General features: G+C 40.4%; 1 pseudogene; it reads left to right on the forward strand.

Moving 5' to 3' along the window:
- The first annotated feature begins 11357 nt into the window (after window positions 1-11357).
- LOC112613518 lies at window positions 11358-11528 on the forward strand (annotated as a pseudogene).
- Window positions 11529-20798: the final 9270 nt, after the last annotated feature.

Here is a 20798-nt window from a genome sequence, read left to right on the forward strand (position 1 = left end):
CTTCTCTCCATTTGAGAAAAAGCATTTGCCTTGCTACTGTGCCTTAGCAGAGAGTGAATACTCAACCATGGCCTCCAGTTTTCTGTGAATCCTGGCTGTCTGTCAAGAAGCAGGTCTGACCCACCATATTTGTTCCTGCAAAAGACATGATCTCATTATTTTTATAGCTGCATAGTATTCCATGGTGTATATGTACCACATTTTTCTTTATTCAGTCTACCATTGATGGGCATTTAGATTGATACCATGTCTTTGCTGTTGTGAATCGTGCTGCAACAAACATACATGTGCATGTGTCTTTATGGTAGAACAATTTATATTCCTTTGGGTATATACCTAGTAATGGGATTGCTGGGTCAATTGGTAGTTCTGTTTTTAGATCTTTGAGGAATTGTCACACTGTGTTCCACAGTGACTGAACTAATTTACACTTCCACCATAGTGAATACGCATTCCTTTTTCTCTGTAACATTGCCAGCATCTATTACTTTTTGATATTTTAATAATAGCTGTTCTGACTGATATGTGATGGTATCAAAACTGTTGTTTTGACTTGCATTCCCTAATAATCAGAAATGTTGAGCTTTTCCACATATGTTTGTTGGCCACATGTATATCTTCTTTTAGGAAGTGACTGTTCATATCTCTTGCCCACTTTTTAATCAAATTGTTTTTTTTCTTGTATATTTCTTAAGTTCCCTATAGATGCTGAATGTTAGCCTTTTGTCTGATGCGTAGTTTGCAAAAATGTTCTCCCATTTTGTAGGTTGCCTGTTTACCCTGTTGATAGTTTTCCTTTGCTATGCAGAAGCTCTTTAGTTTAATTAGATCCCATTTGTCAATTTTTGCTTTTGGTGCAATAGCTTGTGTCATCTGCATCATGAATTCCTTCCCCATTCCTATATCCAGAATGGCATTGCCTAGGTTGTCTTCTAGGGTTTTATAGTTTGGGGTAATACATTTCTCTGATCCATCCTAAGTTGATTTTTGTGAATGGTATAAGGAAGGGATCCAGCTTCAATCTTCTGCATATGGCTAAACAGTTATCGCAGAACCTTTCATTGAATAGGGAGTCCTTTCCCCATTACCTGTTTTTGTCAGCTTTGTAGAAGATCAGATTGTTGCAGGTTTGTGGCCTTCTTTGTGGTCTCTCTGTTCTGTATGTGTTTGTTTTTCTACAAATACTATGCTGTTTTAGTTATTGTAGCCTCACAGTATAGTTTGAAGTCAAGTAGCATGATGTCTCCAGTTTTTTTCTTTTTGCTTAGGATTGCCTTGATCATTTGGGCTTTTTGTTTGTTCCACATGAATTTTTAAATAGTTTTGCATAGCTCTTTGAATAATGTCATTGGCAATTTTACAGGAATCACTTTGGATCTACAAATTGCTTTGGGAATTATGGCCCTTTTAATGATATTGGTTCTTCCTATCCATGAGCATGGAATTTTTTTTATTTGTTTGTTTCACCTCAGATTTCTTTGAGCAGTGTTTTCTTTTTTTTAAATTTTGCCTTGAAGAATCTGGCAAATGGTATTTTACAAAGATGGTCATAATGACATATCTTATCCTACATGCTCTTCTCCACTGTGATCTTTTTTAAATATATTTTTTTATTTCCATAGGTTTTTGGGGAACAGGTGGTATGTGGTTCCCTGAGTAACTCTCTTTTTTTTTTTTTTTTTTTTTTTTTTTTTGAGACGGAGTCTCACTGTGTCTCCCAGGCTGGAGTGCAGTGGCGCCATCTCGGCTCACTGCAAGCTCCGCCCCCCCGGGTTCACGCCATTCTCCCGCCTCAGCCTCCCAAGTAGCTGGGACTACAGGCGCCCGCTACTGCGCCCGGCTAGTTTTTTGTATTTTTAGTAGAGACGGGGTTTCACCATGTTAGCCAGGATAGTCTCGATCTCCTGAGAGTAACTCTCTTAATGGAGATTTGTGAGATATGGGGTCACCCATCATCCGAGCAGTACACACTGAACCCAATTTGTAGCCTTTTATCTCTTACCCGCTTCCCACCCTTTTTCCCCCAAGTCCCAGAGCCTATTGTATCATTCTTATGCCTTTGCATTCTCATCACTTAGCTCCCACTTATGAGTGAGAACATATGATGTTTCATTTTGCATTAATGAGTTACTTCACTTAGAATAATGGTCTCCAATCCCATCCAGGTTGCTGTTAATGCCATTAACTCATTCCTTTTTATGGCTGAGTAGTATTTCATTATATGATGGTTATTTGGGCTGGTTTCACACATTTGCAATTGTGAATTATGCTGCTAGAAACATGCGGGTGCAAGTATCGTTTTTGTATAATTACTTATTTTCCTCCAGGTAGATACCAAGTAGTGAGATTGCTGGATCAAATGGTAGTTCTACTTTTAGCTCTTTAAGGCATCCCACATTGTTTTCTATAGTGGTTGTACTAGTTTACATTCCCACCAGTTGTGTAAAAATGTCCTCTTTTCACCTCATTCCCTCCAATATCTATTATTTTGATTTTTTATTATGGCCATTCTTGCATGAGTAAGGTGGTATCGCATTGTGCTTTTGATTTACATTTCCCCGATCGTTAGTGATGTTGAGCATTGTTTCATATGTTTGTTGCTCATTTGCATATCTTCTTTTGAGAATTGTTTTTTCATGTCCTTAGCCCCCTTTTCGATGGGATTATTTGGTTTTTTGTCCTTGCTGGTTTGTATAAATTAATTGTAGATTCTTGATATTAGTCCTTTGTTAGATGTACAGATTGTGAATGTTTTCTCCCACTCTGTGGGTTGTCTGTTTACTCTGCTGACTGTTCCTTTTGCCATACAAAATCTCCTTAGTTTAATTAAGTCCCTCCTATTTATCTGTGTTTTTATTGCATTGGCTTTCGGGTTCTTGGTCATAAAATCTTTCCTTAAGCCAATGTCTAGAAGGGTTTTTCCGATGTTATCTTCTAGAATTTTTATAGTTTCAGGTCTTAGATCTCAGTTCTTAGATTTCAGTTCTTAATCCATCTTCAGTTGATTTTTGTATAAGGTGAAAGATGAGGATCCAGTTTCATTCTCTTACATTACATGTGGTTTGCCAATTATCCTAGCACCATTTGTTAAATAGGGTGTCCTTTCTCCACTTTGTGCTTTCATTTCCTTTGTCAAAGATCAGTTGGTTGTAAATATTTGGGTTTATTTTTGGGTTTTCTATTCTGTTCCATTGGTCTATGTGCCTATTTTTATACCAGTACTGTGCTGTTTTGATGACTATGGCCTTATAGTATAGTTTATAATCAGGTAATGTGATGCTTCCAGATTTATTCTTTTTGCTTAGCCTTGCTTTGACTATGCAGGTTCTTTTTTGGTGCCAAATAAATTTTAGAATTCTTTTTTCTAGTTCTGTGAATAATGATGGTGGTATTTTGATGGGAATTGCATTGAATTTATAGATTGTTTTTGGCAGTATGGTCATTTTCACAATATTGATTCTACCCATCCATGAACATGAAATGTTTTTCCATTTTTTTGTGTCATCTCTGATTTCTTTAAGCACTGTTTTGTAATTCTCATTGTACAGATATTTCACCTCCTTAGATGGCTGTATTTCTAGGTATTCTATTCTTCTTGTGGCAATCATGAATATGATTGTGTTACTGATTTGGCTCCCATCTTGGCTGTTGTAAGAAAGAATGATAGAGATTTTTGTATGTTGATTTTGTATCCTGGATTTCCCTAAAGTTGTTTGTCAGCTTAAGGGCCTTTTCAGCTGAGACTATGGGGTTTTCTAGATACAGAATCATGTTGCCTGCAAACAAGGATAGTTTGACTTATTTTCTTCCTCTTTGGATGCCCTTTTTTCCTACTCTTATCTAATTGCCCTGACCAGGACCTTCGATAATATGTTAAATAAAAGTGGTGCGAGAGAGCATCTTTGTCTTGTGCCAGTTTAGAGGGGAATGCTTCGAGCTTTGCCCATTCACTCTGATGTTGGCTGTGGGTTTGTCACAGGTGACTCTTATTATTTTGAGGTATATTCCTTCAATACTCAGTTGACTGAGGTTTTTAACATGAAAAGGTGTTGAATTCTACTGAAAGACTTTTTTGCATCTATTAAGATAATCATGTGGTTTCTGTCTTTTGCTCTGTTTATGTGACGAATCGAGTTTATTGACTGGCATATGTTGAACCAACCTTGCATGCCAGGGGTACAGCCTACTTGATCATGGTGGGTAAGCTTTTTTCATGTGCTGCTGGATTCAGTTTGCCAGTATTTCGTTGAGGATATTTTTATTGATCTTCCTCGAGGATATTTGCCTGAAATTTGTTGTTGTTGTTGTGTCTTGCCAGGTTTTGATATCAAGATAATGCTGGCCTCACAAAATGAGTTAGGCAGGTATCTCTCCTCCTCAGTTTTTTGGAATACTTTCAGTAGGAATGATACTAGCTCCTCTTTGTACACTTGGTAGAATTCAGCTGTGAATCCATCTGGTCCTGGGCCTTTTTTGGGTGGTAGACTTATTATTACTGATTCAATTTTGGAGCTCATTGTTGGTCTCTTCAGGGATTCAGTTTCTTCCTGGTTCAGTATTGGTCAGGTGTATGTATCTAAGAATGTATCCATTTTCTGTAGATTTTTTAGTTTGTATGCATAGAACTGTTTATAATCTACCTGATGGGTGTTTATATTTTTGTAGCATCTGTGGTACTATCCCCTTTGTTGTTTCCAGTTGTGTTTATTTGAATCTTCTCTCTTTTCTTGTTTATTAGTCTGGCAAGCAGTTTATTTTGTCACTTTGAAAAAAAATGAACTGTTGGATTCATTCTACTTTGACTGTTTTCGTTTCTCAGTCTCCTTCAGTTTAGCTCTGATTTGTGATATTTCTTGTCTTCTAAATTTGAGGTTGGCATGCTCTTGGTTCTCGACTCTTTTTTAACTTCAAAATTAATTTTTCCAAAATCGTCACATGGTAGGCATTCTCTAGTTCTTTTAGGTGTGATGTTATGTTGCTAAGTTGAAATCCTTGTAACTTTTTCATGTGGGCATATAGTCTTATAAATAATCCTTTTAATACTGCCCTAGCTGTGTCCCAGAGATTTTGGTATGTTGTATTATTTTTCTCATTAGTTTCATTGTTCTCATTAGTTTCAAAAAAAACTTCTCAATTTCTGACTTAATATCATTATTTACCCGAAAGTCATCTAGTAGCAGGGCTATTCCATTTCCATCATTTCCATGTCTTTGTATGGTTTTGAGTGATTTCCTTAGTCTTGATTTCTAATTTTATTGTGCTGTAATCTGAAAGAAGGACTGCTATGATTTCAATTCTTTTCCATTTGCTGAGGAGTATTCTATGTCTGATTATGTGGTGAATTTTAGAGTATGTTCCATTTGGTTTTGAGAAAAATATATATTCTGTTGTTTTTTGGGTGCAAAGTCCTGGAGAAGTCTATCAGGTCCATGGATCAAGTGCTGAGTTTAAGTTCTGAATGTCTTTGTTAATTCTCTACCTCAATGGTCTTTCTAATGCTGTAAGTGGGGTGTTGGAGTCCCTCACTATTACTGTGAATTCCATTATTCAAAGTCTCTTGGAAGGTCTCTAAGAACTTGCTTTATGAATCTGGGTGCTTTTGTGCTGAATGCATATATATTTAGGATAGTCAGATGTTCCATTTGAATAAAACTCTTTACCATATGGAATGCCCTTAGACAACCTTTCAAGGTTACTTGGGTCCCCAGAGCACTGTAGGGTTTGCTGGAATTCAAGTTCCAGCCAATGAGATCAAAGATTCCCCTTGGCTAAAGCTGGTTTAAGTGCTCCCTCAGTTGGCATGCAAGACTGGAGTTACAGCACTGTTTTTCTTATCACTTCAATGCCTCTTTCAGCAATACAGAGTTAAAAACAGGTACTACGAGGGCTCACCTGATTCTTGGTTCTCATGGAGGTGCTTTTTCTATATGGATGTTACCAGATAGAGTGTCCTAAATGTGAATTGTCCACGTTCTTGGCATATTGGAAAAATAAATTAAACAAAATCCCACAGAGTGGGCACAGATTTATTGAAGACAATTTACACAGTGGAAGCAGACTCCACTTGAGCAAGCAGCTGCTTAAGAGCCCCATCAAGGGCTCACACCTGTAATCTCAGCACTTTGGGAAGCCAAGAAGAGCAGATCATGTGACTCCAGAAGTTTGAGACCAGCCTAGGAAATGTGGTGAAACCCTGTCTACTAAAAATACAAAAATTAGCCAGCCATAGTAGCACATGCCTGTAATCCCAGCTACTCAGGAGACTGAGGCATGAGAATTCCTTGAAACCAGCAGGCAGGGGTTGCAATGAGTCCAGATTGCACCACTACACTCCAGCCTGGGTGAAAGAGTGGGACTCCGATTAAAAAAAAAACACAACAAAAACAAAAAAAAGAGACTTCTTTTTTTTCCAATGTCTGAAAACAGTTTTTATGGTGTATTTATCCCCGTGTATTTATCTATTTATTTATTTATATTTTTAATTGTTATTATCCTTCAAATTCTGGGATACATGTGCAGAACGTGCAGGTTTGTTACATAGGTACACATGTGCCATGGTGGTTTGCTGCACTCATCAACCCATCATCTACATCAGGTATTTCTCCTAAAGCTATCTCTCCCCTTGTTCCTCAACCCCCAAAAGACCCTAGTGTGTGATGTTCCCCTCCCTATGTCCATGTGTTCCCATTGTTCAACTCCCACTTATGAGAGAGAACATGCAGTGTTAGGTTTTCTGTTCGTGTGTTAGTTTGCTGAGAATGATGGTTTCCAGCTTCATCTACGTCCCTGCAGAGGACATTAACTCATCCTTTTCTATGGCTGCATAATATTCTTCGGTCTATATGTGCCACATTTTCTTTATCCTGTCTATCATTTATGGGCATTTGGGGTGGTGCCAAGTCTTTGATATTGTGAGCAGTGCTGCAATAAACATACGTGTGCATGTTTCTTTATAGTAGAATGATTTATAATTCTTCAGGTACATACCCAGTAATGGGATTTCTGGGTCAAATGTTATTTCTGGTTCTAGATCCTTGAGGAATTGCCACACTGTCTTCCACAATGATTGAACAAACTTACACTTCCACCAACAGTGTAAAAGCATTCCAATCTCCACATCCTATCCAGCATCTGTTGTTTCCTGACTTTTTAGTGATCACCATTCCAACTGGAGTGAAATGGTATCTCATCGTGATTTTGATTTGCATTTCTTTTATGACCAGTGATGATAAACTTCTCTTCATATGTTTGCGGGCACATAAATATCTTCTTTTGAGAAGTGTCTGTTCATATCCTTCACCCACTTTTTGATGGGGTTGTTTGTTTTTTTGTGTAAATTTGTTTAAGTTTCTTGTAGATTCTTGATATTAGCCCTTTGTCAGATGGACACATTGCAAAAATTTGCTCCCATTGTGTAGGTTGCCTGTTTACTCTGATGATTGTTTCTTTTGCTGTGCTGAAGCTCTTTAGTTTTATTAGATCCCATTCGTCAATGTTGGCTTTTGTTGCCATCGCTTTTGGTGTTTTAGTCATGAAGTCTTTGTCGATGCCTATGTCCTGAGGGTATTGCCTAGGTTTTCTTCCAGGGTTTTTTTTTTTTTCTTTTAGGCCTTACATTTAGTACTTTAACCCATCTTGAGTTAATTTCTATATAAGGAATAAGTAAGGGGTCTAGTTTCCGTTTTCTGCATATGGCCAGCCAGTTTTCCCATCACCATTTATTAAACAGGTAATCCTTTCTCCATTGCTTGTTTTTGTCAGATTTCTCAAAAATCAGATGGTTGTAGATGTGTGGTGTTATTTCTGAGGTCTCTGTTTTGTTCCATTGGTCTATCCATCTGTTTTGGTACCAGTACCATGCCGTTTTGGCTACTGTAAACTTATAGTATAGTTTAAAGTCAGGTAGTGTGATGCCTCCAGCTTTCTTGTTTCTGCTTAGGATTGTCTTGGCTATACGGGCTTTTTGTTGGTTTCATATGAAATTTGAAGTAGTTTTTTTTAATTCTGTGAAGAAAGTCAGTTGTAGCTTGATGGGGATAGCACTGAATCTATAAATTACTTTGGGCAGTATGGCCATTTTCATGATACTGGTTATTCCTATCCATGAGCATGGAAAGTTTTTCCATTTGTTTGTATCCTCTGTTATTTCCTTGAGCAGTGGTTTGTAGCTCTCCTTGAAGAGATCTTTCACATTCCTTGTAAGTTGTATTTCCTAGGTACTTTATTCACTTTGTAGCAATTCTGAATGGGAGTTTAGTCATGATTTGGCTCTCTGTTTGTCTATTACTGGTATATAGAAATGCTTGTGATTTTTGCACATTGATTCTGTATCCTGATACTTTGCTGAAGTTGCTTATCAGCTTAAGGAGATTTTGGGCTGAGATAATCGGGTTTTCTAAATATACCATCATGACATCTGCAAACAGAGACAATTTGACTTCCTCTTTTCCTATTTGAATATCCTTTATTTCTTTCTCTTGCCTGATTGCCCTGGCCAGAACTTCCAATACTGTGTTGAATAGGAGTGGTGAGAAAGGGCATTATTTTCTTGTGCCAGTTTCCAAAGGGAACACTTCCAGCTTTTGCTCATTCAGTATGATATTGGCTGTAGGTTTGTCATAAATAGCTCTTATTATTTTGAGATATGTTCCATCAATACCTAATTTATTGAGAGTTTTTAGCATGAAGGGGTGTTGAATTTTATCGGAGGCGTTTTCTGCATCTATTGAGATAATCATGTGGTTTTTGTCACTGGTTCTGTTTATGTGATGGATTATGCTTACTGATTTGCATATGTTGAAACAGCCGTGCATCCCAGGGATGAAGCCGACTGATCGTGGCGGATAAGCTTTTTGATGTGTTTCTGGATTCGGTTTGCCAGTATTCTATTGAGGATTTTTGTATGGATGTTCATAAGGGATATTGGCCTGAAAATTTCTTTTTTTGTTGTGTCTCTGCCAGGTTGTGGTATCAGAATGATGCTGGCCTCATAAAATGAGTTAGGGAGGAGTCCCTATTTTTCTGTTGTTTGGAATAGTTTCAGAAGGAATAGTACCGGCTCCTCTTTGCGCCTCTGGTACAACTCAGCTGTGAATCTGCCTGGTCCTGGGCTTTTTTTGGTTGGTAGGCTATTAATTATTGCCTCAATTTCTGTACTTGTCATTGGTCTATCCAGAGATTCGACTTCTTCCTGGTTTAGTTTTGGGAGGGTGTATGTGTTCAGAAATTTATCCATTCCTTCTAGATTTTCTAGTGTACTTGTGTAGAGGTGTTTATAGTATTCTCTGATGGTAGTTTGTATTACTGTGGGATGAGTGACGATATCCCCTTTATCATTTTTTATTGTGTCTATTTGATTCTTCTCTCTTTTCTTCTTTATCAGTCTGGCTAGCAGTCTATCTATTTTGGTAATCTTTTCAAAAAACCAGCTTCTGGATTCATTGATTTTTTGAAGGTTTTTCATGCCTCTTATCTTTTTCAGTTTTGCTCAGATCTTAGTTATTTCCTGCCTTCTTCTGGCATGTGAATTTGTTTGCTCTTGCTTCTTTAGTTCTTTTAATTGTGATGTTAGCATGTCGATTTTAGACCTTTTCCACTTTTTTGTGGGCATTTAGTGCTATAAATTTCCCTCTAAACACTGCTTTAGCTGTGTCCCAGAGATTCTGGTACATTGTGTCTTTGTTCTCATTGATTTCAAAGAATTTATATATCTCTGCGTTAATTTCCTCACTTACCCAGTAGTCATATACTTTTACATTTTAAAATACCCAAACAACTCCCATTGGATTGTTTGCAATAGAAAAGATAAATGCTTGAGTAGACAGATGTCCTACTCTCCATGATGTTATTATTTGCATGCCTATATCATATTTTATGTACCCCATGAATGTATACCCCTACTACGTACCCACAAAAATTAAAAACAAATGACAAACAAAAGACCAATATGCACAAGAAAACATACGCCACTTCATGGGTCATTAGGGAAATGGAAGTCAAAACCACTGTGAGATACCACTTCACACTCATTAGGACGGCTGTTAAATTAAAAAAATGAAAACTAACAAGTGTGAGGATATGAATAAATGTGAACCCTTGAACATTGCTGTTTGGAGTGTAAGATGGTGTGGCTGCTGTGGAATATATTATGCAGTTCCCCAAAAACATTACTCATCATAATATACATCTCTTTGGCAACTGGGATCAATTTTTTTTCTATAAAAGGTTTAAATTCACTGACGATAAAACTGAAGAGAAAAGTGAAGTAAGAGGGAGAAGAAAGCAAAGGAGGAAGGGAATTCTAATCCACTCCATCTTTAAATTCTAATACAGTTTTTAAGGATGCTTCCCTTCATCATGAAAAGAGAACTTGAGGAGGAGTCCTGAGTCTTCCATCTCAGGTGAAGAGGATTTCATTATGACTGAAGTCCAATCACCTGTACCTGCACCTGTCCTCACACGGTCTGTAACTAAGGAACACACAAATCAAGAACTAGACTTAAGAACCTCAACTTTCTCCCTGAATCTGCAGGAGAAAGAGTGTCTCTGAAAATTTTGATTCCCATGGACACTCAATGAAAAGAAAAGGGTGCAGCTAGAGCCCAGGTGTGTGAGATGCAGATGGGAACAGCCCTCACCTGGCAGAGCCAAGGAGACCAGTGTGGGATCAGGGGAACACAAGGGCTTTCTCTACCTTCCTCCATAAGTCCTGCTTAGGATCAAGACCGGTGTTCCCCCAGAACCTCTATAGGCAAAGGGAAGGGTTATCTTTCATTGCCAATGATTTCTACAAGAATCCTCACTATTTTTACCATTGTACAAATTAAGAAAATGTACACTTTCTTGGCAGATTATGCACAGTGAAGAGAAGGCTTAATGAGAGGCATGGATGCTGGACTTCACAATCCCTCATCCTCACTCCATCATCCTTATCTGTGCATTTCCCTGGTGACCCCTTCCTCCCCCTGGTACCTCGCTCACTGTCATTTCTGCTGCATCACAGACACAGGCTTGCAGACAGGTGTGGTTGTGACTGAGTCTGTTTCTGACACCTTACCCCTTCTCACCCTGTGGGGAATCCTTGCTGAGAGGGTCTTGGCCTCCTGAGTAGCTGAAGGCAATACACTTACAGGAACAGGCTCAGATTGAAGTCTAGCATCTTATCATCCAATCAGAATCTGGTGTCCATGAGGTGACTACAAATTATCAGGTGCACTTTCTTTCAACATAAGCACTAAAGGAATACATTATCTGCCCCATAAAATTAAACATACAAGACTAAAACAGATACAGGAAAATGCAGTGAACACACTTATTTTAGAGGGGCAAAAGATAATAAGCAGCACCCTAAAAGCAAGATGGGTCACCAACAGCTCTACTGGAGCCACCCACAAAAATTCAGTCAGGGTTCTCACTCTTGTTGCATCTGCTCAAACCAGCATGGCCTTATCTGAAAATATTGCCTCGATATGTGCTGCTTCTGTTTCCATAAGTACTTAAAGGATATAGGTTTCAATAGGTTAGACTAAGTGATCTTCCTTCAATTTATAAGCAAGACATTCACTCAGTGAAAGAAACCATGCTAGCTCTTTGTCCATGAATAAAAATTAAAACAAAGAAACCAACTCTTAAAAAAGAAAAAAAGAAAAAAAAAAACAGGCAGCTATCACTGGTCCATAACATTGGTGAAACCAACAAGACCCCCATTTTCATCTTCTCTGAAAATGTTTCTCTGCCACAGTTGGCTCCACCTTCAGTGTCTTAGAGCTCCCACAAAGATGGCACAATGAAAAACCTTTTCCTGCCAAAAGAGCTGTTGTCATCTATTTCATGACACAAATAGAGAACCATTTAGGAGAAGATAAACAACATATTACCTAAAAGCCAAACAATGCAGATTGAAGAGGGTCTCAACTTTGTCTGCAGGGCCCATCTAAGGCATAATTTTGATCATCCTCATTCTCTCTTCCCATGTTCCTTGCCACAGTTTGTTCAACTCCAACCTTACTCATGGGTATGCCTCCCATTTTGCCCTCCTTTAACCTAACATCCAGATACCCTGACGTGTCAATGAACAGTAAATAACACTTTCATGGCTCTCTTTCTTGTTTCTTTCCTGTATGAACTGAAATTCCCTCCACTCTCACTGGAGAGTCTCAGGTTCTTGTTAGATACCCTCTCCTCCTTATATCATCCCTCTCACAGTTTTGATCACTTCTCTGTTTTGATGATGGATCATAGGCTCCCTCATCAGCATGGAAATCATTTTTGGGGGAATTAGACAATTCTTGCTCTGAGTGGATAAAGACAATCTTGGAACCCATGACTTTCTGATCAGAACATGAGTTTGATTTCATATCTACATGTCCCTGGATGATGCCCATTGTATTTGAATAACCTGCAGTGTCCTACATGCTGTCCCTGCTAGACAAACACACAGTGACTGCCTTTTCTTAACTGATATTCACCAGCTCCGTTCAGTTCACATAGGCTGTGTGTTACACTCATCTTTATACCAGCTTCTACCCTGTGCTCATGGTGGCCAAGAGAGATGTCTCAGATGAAAAGGAAAGACATAGAGTCCAGGAACCAATGTTCAACAAATGATTTCTGATTTGCCTTTGGGGACCTACTCAACATCTTTTTCATACACATAAACCCAAATTCATGGTCTTCTCCCAGCAAATACAACAGTGCTCAGAACACAGTATTTCTGGACTCTAAAGCCTTGCCTTCTGAAAGGTCTGTAGGGCTTTTCAGTTTTTGCTGAAAGCCCCCAAAGAATAAATCTACTCTGATAATGTTGTCCTTGATGCCCAAGTCCCCTAAAGCTGGTGCCTCTGTGGTGCTGTCCGTGGTACTGAGCACTGGTGCTTCTGGGCCTGTATTTGCAAGTGAGGGGCCAAAAAGAAAGAATTAAGAGAGAAATTTTTTGTTTTGTTCTGTTTTGTTTTGTGTTTGATAAATCACAGCTCAAAATATGTATGATGAATGGAGCAGGAATTAAATTTGGATTTTAAGAACCCAATGTCTGCAGGGCCCTCTCTCACTCCTCCTATTCAACATAGTTTGGAAGTCCTGGCCAGAGCAATCAGGCAAGAGAAAGAAAGAAAAGAAAAGAAAAGAAAAGAGAAGGGGAACATCACACACCGGGGCCTGTCATGGGGAGCGGGAAGGGGGGAGGGATTGCATTGGGAGTTATACCTGATGTAAATGACGAGTTGATGGGTGCTGATGAGTTGATGGGTGCAGCACAGCAACATGGCACAATTATACATATGTAACAAACCTGCACGTTATGCACATGTACCCTAGAACTTAAAGTATAATAATAATAATTAATAAATAAATAAATAAATAAGAAAAGAAAAGAAAAGAAAGAGCAAGAGAGAGCAAGAGAGAAAAAGAAAGAGCATCCAAACAGAAAGAGAGGGCAGACCATCCCTGTTTGCAGACATGATTCCATATCTAGAAAACCTCATAGTCTCCACCCAAATGATCCTTAAGCTGGTAAACAACTTTAACAAAGTTTCAGGATACAAAATCAATGTGCAAAAATCACTAGAACTCCTATATGCCAATAACACCTAAGCATATGGCCAAATCAGAAATGCAATTCCATTCACAATTGCCATAAAAAGAATAAAATACCTAGGAATACAGCTAACTGGTGGGTGAAAGATCGTTACAAAGAGAATTACAAAACACTGCCTAAAAAAACATAGATGACGCAAACAAATGGAAAAACATTCCATGCTCATGAATAGCAATAATCATTATCATTAAAACAGCCATACTGCCCAAAGAAATATACATATTCAGTGCTATTCCTGTTGAACTACAAATGACATTTCTCACAGAATTAGAAAAGATAAAACTATTTTAAAATGCACATGGAACCAAGAATGAGTTGATTAGCAAAGACATTCTAAACAAAGAGAACAAAGCTAGAAGCATCACTTTACCCAACTTAAAAGTATACTACAGGGCCACAGTAACCGAACAGTATGGTACTGGTACAAAAACAGACACAGAGACAAGTGGGACAGAATAGAGAGCCCAGAAATAAGGTCACACACCTACAACCATGGATCTTTAACAAAGCTGACCAAACAAGCAATGGAAAATGTACTTTCTATTCAAGAAATGGTTTTGGGATAACTGGGTAGCCATATACAGATGATTGAAACTGAATCCCTTCCTTGCATTATGTAGAAAAATCAATTCAAGAGGGGTTTGAAGACTTAAATGTAAAATCCAAAACTATAAAAACCCTGGAAGACTACCTAGGCCATATCATTCTGAATGTAGGAATGGGGGAAAGTTTCATAACAAAGATGCCAAAAGCAATCACAAGAAAAGCAAAAATTGACAAACAGATCCATTTAAACTAAAGAGCTTCTGCACCGCCGGGCGCGGTGGCTCAAGCCTGTAATCCCAGCACTTTGAGAGGCCGAGACGGGCGGATCACGAGGTCAGGAGATCGAGACCATCCTGGCTAACACGGTGAAACCCCGTCTCTACTAAAAAAATACAAAAAACTAGCCGGGCGAGGTGGCGGGCGCCTGTAGTCCCAGCTACTCCGGAGGCTGAGGCAGGAGAATGGCGTGAACCCGGGAGGCGGAGCTTGCAGTGAGCTGAGATCCGGCCACTGCACTCCAGCCTGGGTGACAGAGCAAGACTCCGTCTCAAAAAAAAAAAAAAAAAAAAAAAAGAGCTTCTGCACCGCAACGGAAACTATCAACAGAGTCAACAGACAAGCTACAGAATGGGAGAAAATATTTGCAAATTATGTATCTGAAAAAGGTCTTATATCTAGCATCTATAAGGAATTTTAATAACTTTACAAGAACAGAACAAATAACCCCATAAAAAAGTGGGCAAAGAGGCCAGGCATGGTGGCACACGCCTGTAATTCCAGCACTTTATGAGGTGGAGGAGAGCGGATGATGAGGTCAGGAGATTGAGACTGTTCTGGCTAACACGGTGAAACCTTTCTCTAATAAAAATACAAAAAATTAACCAGGTGTGGTCGCACACACCTGTAGTCCCAGCTATTCGAGAGGCTGAGGAAGGAGAATCGCTTGAACCCGAAGGCAGATGTTGCAGTGAACTGAGATCATGCCGCTGCACTCCAGCCTCGGCGATAGAGCAAGACTCCATCTCAAAATAAAAGTGGGCAAAGGGCTGAATGCGGTGGCTTATGCCTGTAATTTCTGCACTTTAAGTGGCTGGGGGCAGCTGCATCACTTCAGCCCAGGAAAGACCAGCCTTGACAATATGGTGAAACCCTATCTCTCCAAAACTAGAAAAATTAGCCGAGTGTTATCACGGGCACCTGTAATCCCAGCTATTCAGGAGGCTGAGCTGGGAGGATCGCCTGAGTCCAGGCAGAAATTGCAGTGAGCCGAGATTGCACCGCTGCACTTCAGCCTGGGTGTCAGAGTGAGACCCTGTCTCAAAGAAAAGTAGACAAAGGACAGGAACAGGCACTTCTCAAAATAAGACATACATGTGGCCAAAAAGCATATGAAAAGAAGCTCAACATCCCTGAATGTTAGAAAAATGCAAATTAGGCCGGGCGCGGTGGCTCAAGCCTGTAATCCCAGCACTTTGGGAGGCCGAGACGGGTGGGTCACGAGGTCAGGAGATCGAGACCATCCTGGCTAACATGGTGAAACCCCGTCTCCACTAAAAAATACAAAAAAAAAAAAAAAAACTAGCCGGGCGAAGTGGCGGGCGCCTGTAGTCCCAGCTACTCGGGAGGCTGAGGCGGGAGAATGGCGTGAACCTGGGAGGCGGAGCTTGCAGTGAGCTGAGATCGGGCCACGGCACTCCAGCCTGGGCGACAGAGCAAGACTCCGTCTCAAAAAAAAAAAAGAAAATAAAAAAAAAAAAAAAAGAAAAATGCAAATTAAAACCACAATGAGATACCATCTCTCACCAATCAGAATGGCTAGTATTCAAAAGTTAAAAAATAACAGATGCTAGCAAGCTTGTAAAGAAAAGGGAACATTTACACATTGCTGGTGGCATTAGTTTAATCATGGTGGAAAGCAATGTGATGATTCTTCAAACAGCTAAAATAGAACTACCATTTAACCCATGTATCCCATCACTGGGTATATACCCAGAAGAATATAAACCATCCTACCACAAAAACACGTGTACGTGAATGTTTATTACAACAGTATGCCCAATAGCAAAAACATGGAATCAACCTCAATGCCCATGAAGAACAGACTGGATAGAGAAAATTTTGTACACATACACCATAGTATTCTATGCAGCCTCAAAAAAGAATGAGATTATGTCTTTTGCAGAAACATGGATGGAGCTGTAGGCCATTTTCCTTAGCAAACAAATGTGGAAACAGAAAAAGAAATGTTGCATGTTCTCACTTAGAAGTGTGAGCTAAACAATGAGGCTCATGGACACCAAGAGGGAAAAAACACACACTGGGGCCTACTTGAGGGTGGAGGGTGAAAGAGGGGACAGGAGCTGAGAAAATGACTATTGGGTACTAGGCTTAGTAACTGGATTATGAAATGATCTGTACCACAAACTCGCATGACACGAGTTTTCCTGCACATGTACCCCTGAACCTAAAATAAAAGTTTTTTTAAAAAAGAAAAAAACTCACCTTTCTTCCGGAATCTGCAGGACAAACAGTATCTCTGAAACTTTTATTCATGTGGACACCAAGGGAAAGGAGAGGATATAGCTAGAGCCCAGACAGATGAGAACAGCCCTCATCTGGTAGAGCCAAAGGGCTTAAGGTGGGGCAGGTTCATGCAAGGACTTTCTCTACGTCTCTTCCAGATCATCCTGAGGATCAAGAACAGTGCTGTCCCAGAATGTTTAAAGGCAGAAAGAATGATTACCCTCTAGAGCCAACGACTTTACCAAGAATCTTCACCTTAAAATTTTTTTTATTTTTGTACAAGCTGGTAAAATGTATACCTTCCAGGTAGATTCTCCCTAGTGTAGAAAAGGTTTGAGGGGCAGAAAGGCTGTGCTTTAAAATCATTATTCCTTACTCCATCATCCTTATCTATGCATTTCCCTAGTAACCCAATCCACAGCCTGGTACCTCTCCCAGCATAATTTCGATGCATTGCAGCCACAGGCCGGCAAACAGCTATGGTTTTAACTGAGTTTCATCCTGACATCTGAGCCTTTCTCACCCTGCAAGAGAAGCTTGCTGAGAGGAAATTGGAATCAGGAATGAAAGCAGAGGGCATGATTGACAGGGACCATTTAAATGCTGCAACTCAAAGATTCACACAGAAGCCCAGACACAATTCTGAAGAGTTGCCCAGAAGAAGCAAAAATGTCAGAGCTACAGGTGAGTTGAAAAGGCACAGTTTTCAATTATCTCAAGTTACATAAACCAAGAAAGAAATGGGAAATTTTATGAGATAAAAATATGAGCATTTCTATTGTGAATTCTCTACTGAGAGTTGTGTCTTTGTGGACTAGAGACCCTGAGACTACGGAATCTGAGATGCTTGTGGAGTGTAGGGTGTAGACCCTGAACCAGTGTAACCCTCTGTGAGTGTGTGATGGTGTCTGGTAAGAGTGAACTCTGCTGAGATGATGTCACTTTAGTTGGGAGGTGGATGGCCCACCAGAGTGAGTGGGTGTGTGAGTGAGTGTTAAGGGTGTGCGTGCTTTGTCTTCATGACTGTGAAGTGAGTGTGTGTGAGCACAGCCCAAGTGCTTGAGCATCTTTATATGCATGGTGAGCAGGTGTATGTGACTGTGGGTGTGTGTGCTGGGATGTGACTGGGCGTTGAACTGGGAGCATGCATGTAGCCTTGCACCATTGGCTCTACCAGGTGAGGGCTGCTCTCATCTGTCTATCACACATCTGGGATCCAGCTATACCCTCTCCTTTCTCTTGGTGTCCATGTCAATCAAAGTTTCAGAGATACTGTTGTCCTGCAGATTCCAGAAGAAGGCATGCATGCATGTGCATATGAAGGTTCCTCCCCACAGAGCAGCTCCTCTGATGCAGCAGCTGCGCATCCTCCCATGTGTGTCAATGTGGATCCTGGGTGGCAGAACTGGTGGGGATTTGGCAATTGGGAGTTACTGAGAACTCATGTTCAATCATTCTTGAGAGCAGAATGAACGATCTGTAGGTGTCTCTTCCCAGTAAGTGTGAGGAAGAGGAATGCAGACTATGGGGGTAATGTTTCCTCAGGTGGGGTCTGCACAGAGTGACCACCAGCTTCTGCCTCCCAGCCTCAAGTCTCTTCCTGTCCCTCATCACAGTCTGTCCTTCCCATTGTAGGACAGGAGGATGGGCAGATCCTGGCTTGCTATCAAGGAACATTGCAGGCCCTGGTTTCAAGGACTGGATCACCCAAACAAGGAAGGAACAGGTATAGCCTCAGTTAAGACACAGCTTACAGTGCACAGTAATAAGAAAAATGGCTGGGTCCACTGGCTCATGCCTGTAATCTCACCACTTTGGGAAGCCAAGATGGGAGGATAACTTGAGGCCAAAAGTTTGAGACAAGCCTGAGCATTATAGTGAGACCCTGTCAAAAACTTTAAATATCAGATGGGCACAGTGTTGGGCACTATCATCCCAGCTACTCAGGAGGCAGAGTGGAGAGGATCCCGCAGCCCAGGAGTTCAAGGCTTGAGTGAGCTGTGATTGCACCACTGTACGTCCACCTGGATGACAGATCAAGACCCAGCCTCAAAAAAACACAAAAATCAGCCACTGGTAGTCATTGTAGAAATCAATCATTCCCTCCAGTTATGTCCCTGGCCCAAACTGTCCATGTGTGCAACTACTGGGGCTGTGCTGTCAGCAATGTGTGCCCCTTCTAGGAAGGACGTTCATCATCCGTGATGATTGTGATACATGTCATCCACACACAGGTGTTTCCCGTTCTTTTATCATTTCCCTCTGTCTTTCAACAAGTATTGTTTCTCACCGGAGCGAATTTCTAAATTCTTACATCCTCACATCTTGTTTGCGCAGTTTCAGAGTGAAAATGAATGCAGTTTAGAATTCCATGGAGACTCTCCCTTTCTTTTAGGTCACCCCAACAGGCTCTACACATGGCAGGGATTAAGGTAAAAGTTTTACATATATTAACTCATCTATTACTGAGAACACCCTACAAAATAAACATTGCTGATACTTCTTCTTGTCCTAGGAAAACTGAGGCAGAGAGAGTTCAAGTAATAATCTAAAATGGCACTGCTAGTAAGAGGCAAAATGAAGACTGGAATTCAGGCATCCTGTCTCCTGAACCCTTGCCCTTACCTATGGGTTCTCCATTTCTTCAGGAATACAGGACCCTGACTGTGGTAGGATGAAGGTAGGGAAGCTTCAGAGTCTGTCCTTTGATCTCTCAGATATATCTGTTACAGGAGGTGCCACTTTCACAGCTGTGTCCTTAACCATTGGTTCTTATATCCCAATTAGAGGGACACCAGTCCTCCCTTTCATGTGAATTCTCCATGGTCCAAGAGTGGGGTGGAGAAGAAGGGAGAATATTTGCTCAAGGGGTGACCTCATGTGTGAGTGATATGGAAACGTCTAGTTGACAGATGGAGGCACGATGCACGCGGAGGTCCTGGAGACCCTCCAGCTCCAGGCAAGAAACCTACAGTGGCTGCACTGTGGGCTAGTCATGGGGCCTTATGTAGGAGGTCACTCAGGTGTTGGGGCTGTGGCTCTTTGTCAAGGGCATAGAATTTTCAGGGAGTAGACAACTCTTTTATATATATATATATATACTTTAAGTTCTAGGGTACATGTGCATAACGTGCAGCTTTGTTACATATGTATACTTGTGCCATGTTGGTGTGCTGCACCCATCAACTCGTCAGCACCCATCAACTCGTCATTTACATCAGGTACAACTCCCAATGCAATCCCTCCCCCCTCCCCCCTCCCCATGAGAGACCCCGGTGTGTGATGTTCCCCTTCCCGAGTCCAAGTGATCTCATTGTTCAGTTCCCACCTATGAGTGAGAACATGCAGTGTTTGGTTTTCTGTTCTTGCGATAGTTTGCTGAGAATGATGGCTTCCAGCTGCATCCATGTCCCTACAAAGGACACAAACTCATCCTTTTTTATGGCTGCAGAGTATTCCATGGTGTGTATGTGCCACATTTTCTTAATCCAGTCCGTCACTGATGGACATTTGGGCTGATTCCACGTCTTTGCTATTGTGAATAGTGCTGCAATAAACATACGTGTGCGTGTGTCTTTATAGCAGCATGATTTATAATCCTTTGGGTATATACCCAGTAATGGGATGGCTGGGTCATATGGTACTTCTAGTTCTAGAACCTTGAGGAATCGCCATACTGTTTTCCATAATGCTTGAACTAGTTTACAATCCCACCAACAGTGTAAAAGTGTTCCTATTTCTCCACATCCTCTCCAGCACCTGTTGTTTCCTGACTTTTTAATGATTGCCATTCTAACTAGTGTGAGATGGTATCTCACTGTGGTTTTGATTTGCATTTCTCTGATGGCCAGTGATGAGCATTTTTTCATGTGTCTGTTGGCTGTATGAATGTCTTCTTTTGAGAAATGTCTGTTCATATCCTTTGCTCAGTTTTTGATAGGGTTGTTTGTTTTTTTCTTGTAAATTTGAGTTCTTTGTAGGTTCTGGATATTAGCCCTTTGTCAGATGAGTAGATTGCAAAAATTTTCTCCCATTCTGTAGGTTGCCTGTTAATTCTGATGGTAGTTTCTTTTGCTGTGCAGAAGCTCTTTAGTTTGATTAGATCCCATTTGTCAATTTTGGCTTTTGTTGCCAT

Source organism: Theropithecus gelada, chromosome 19 (genome assembly GCF_003255815.1).
Source record: "Theropithecus gelada isolate Dixy chromosome 19, Tgel_1.0, whole genome shotgun sequence".
Classification (NCBI taxonomy): domain Eukaryota; kingdom Metazoa; phylum Chordata; class Mammalia; order Primates; family Cercopithecidae; genus Theropithecus; species Theropithecus gelada.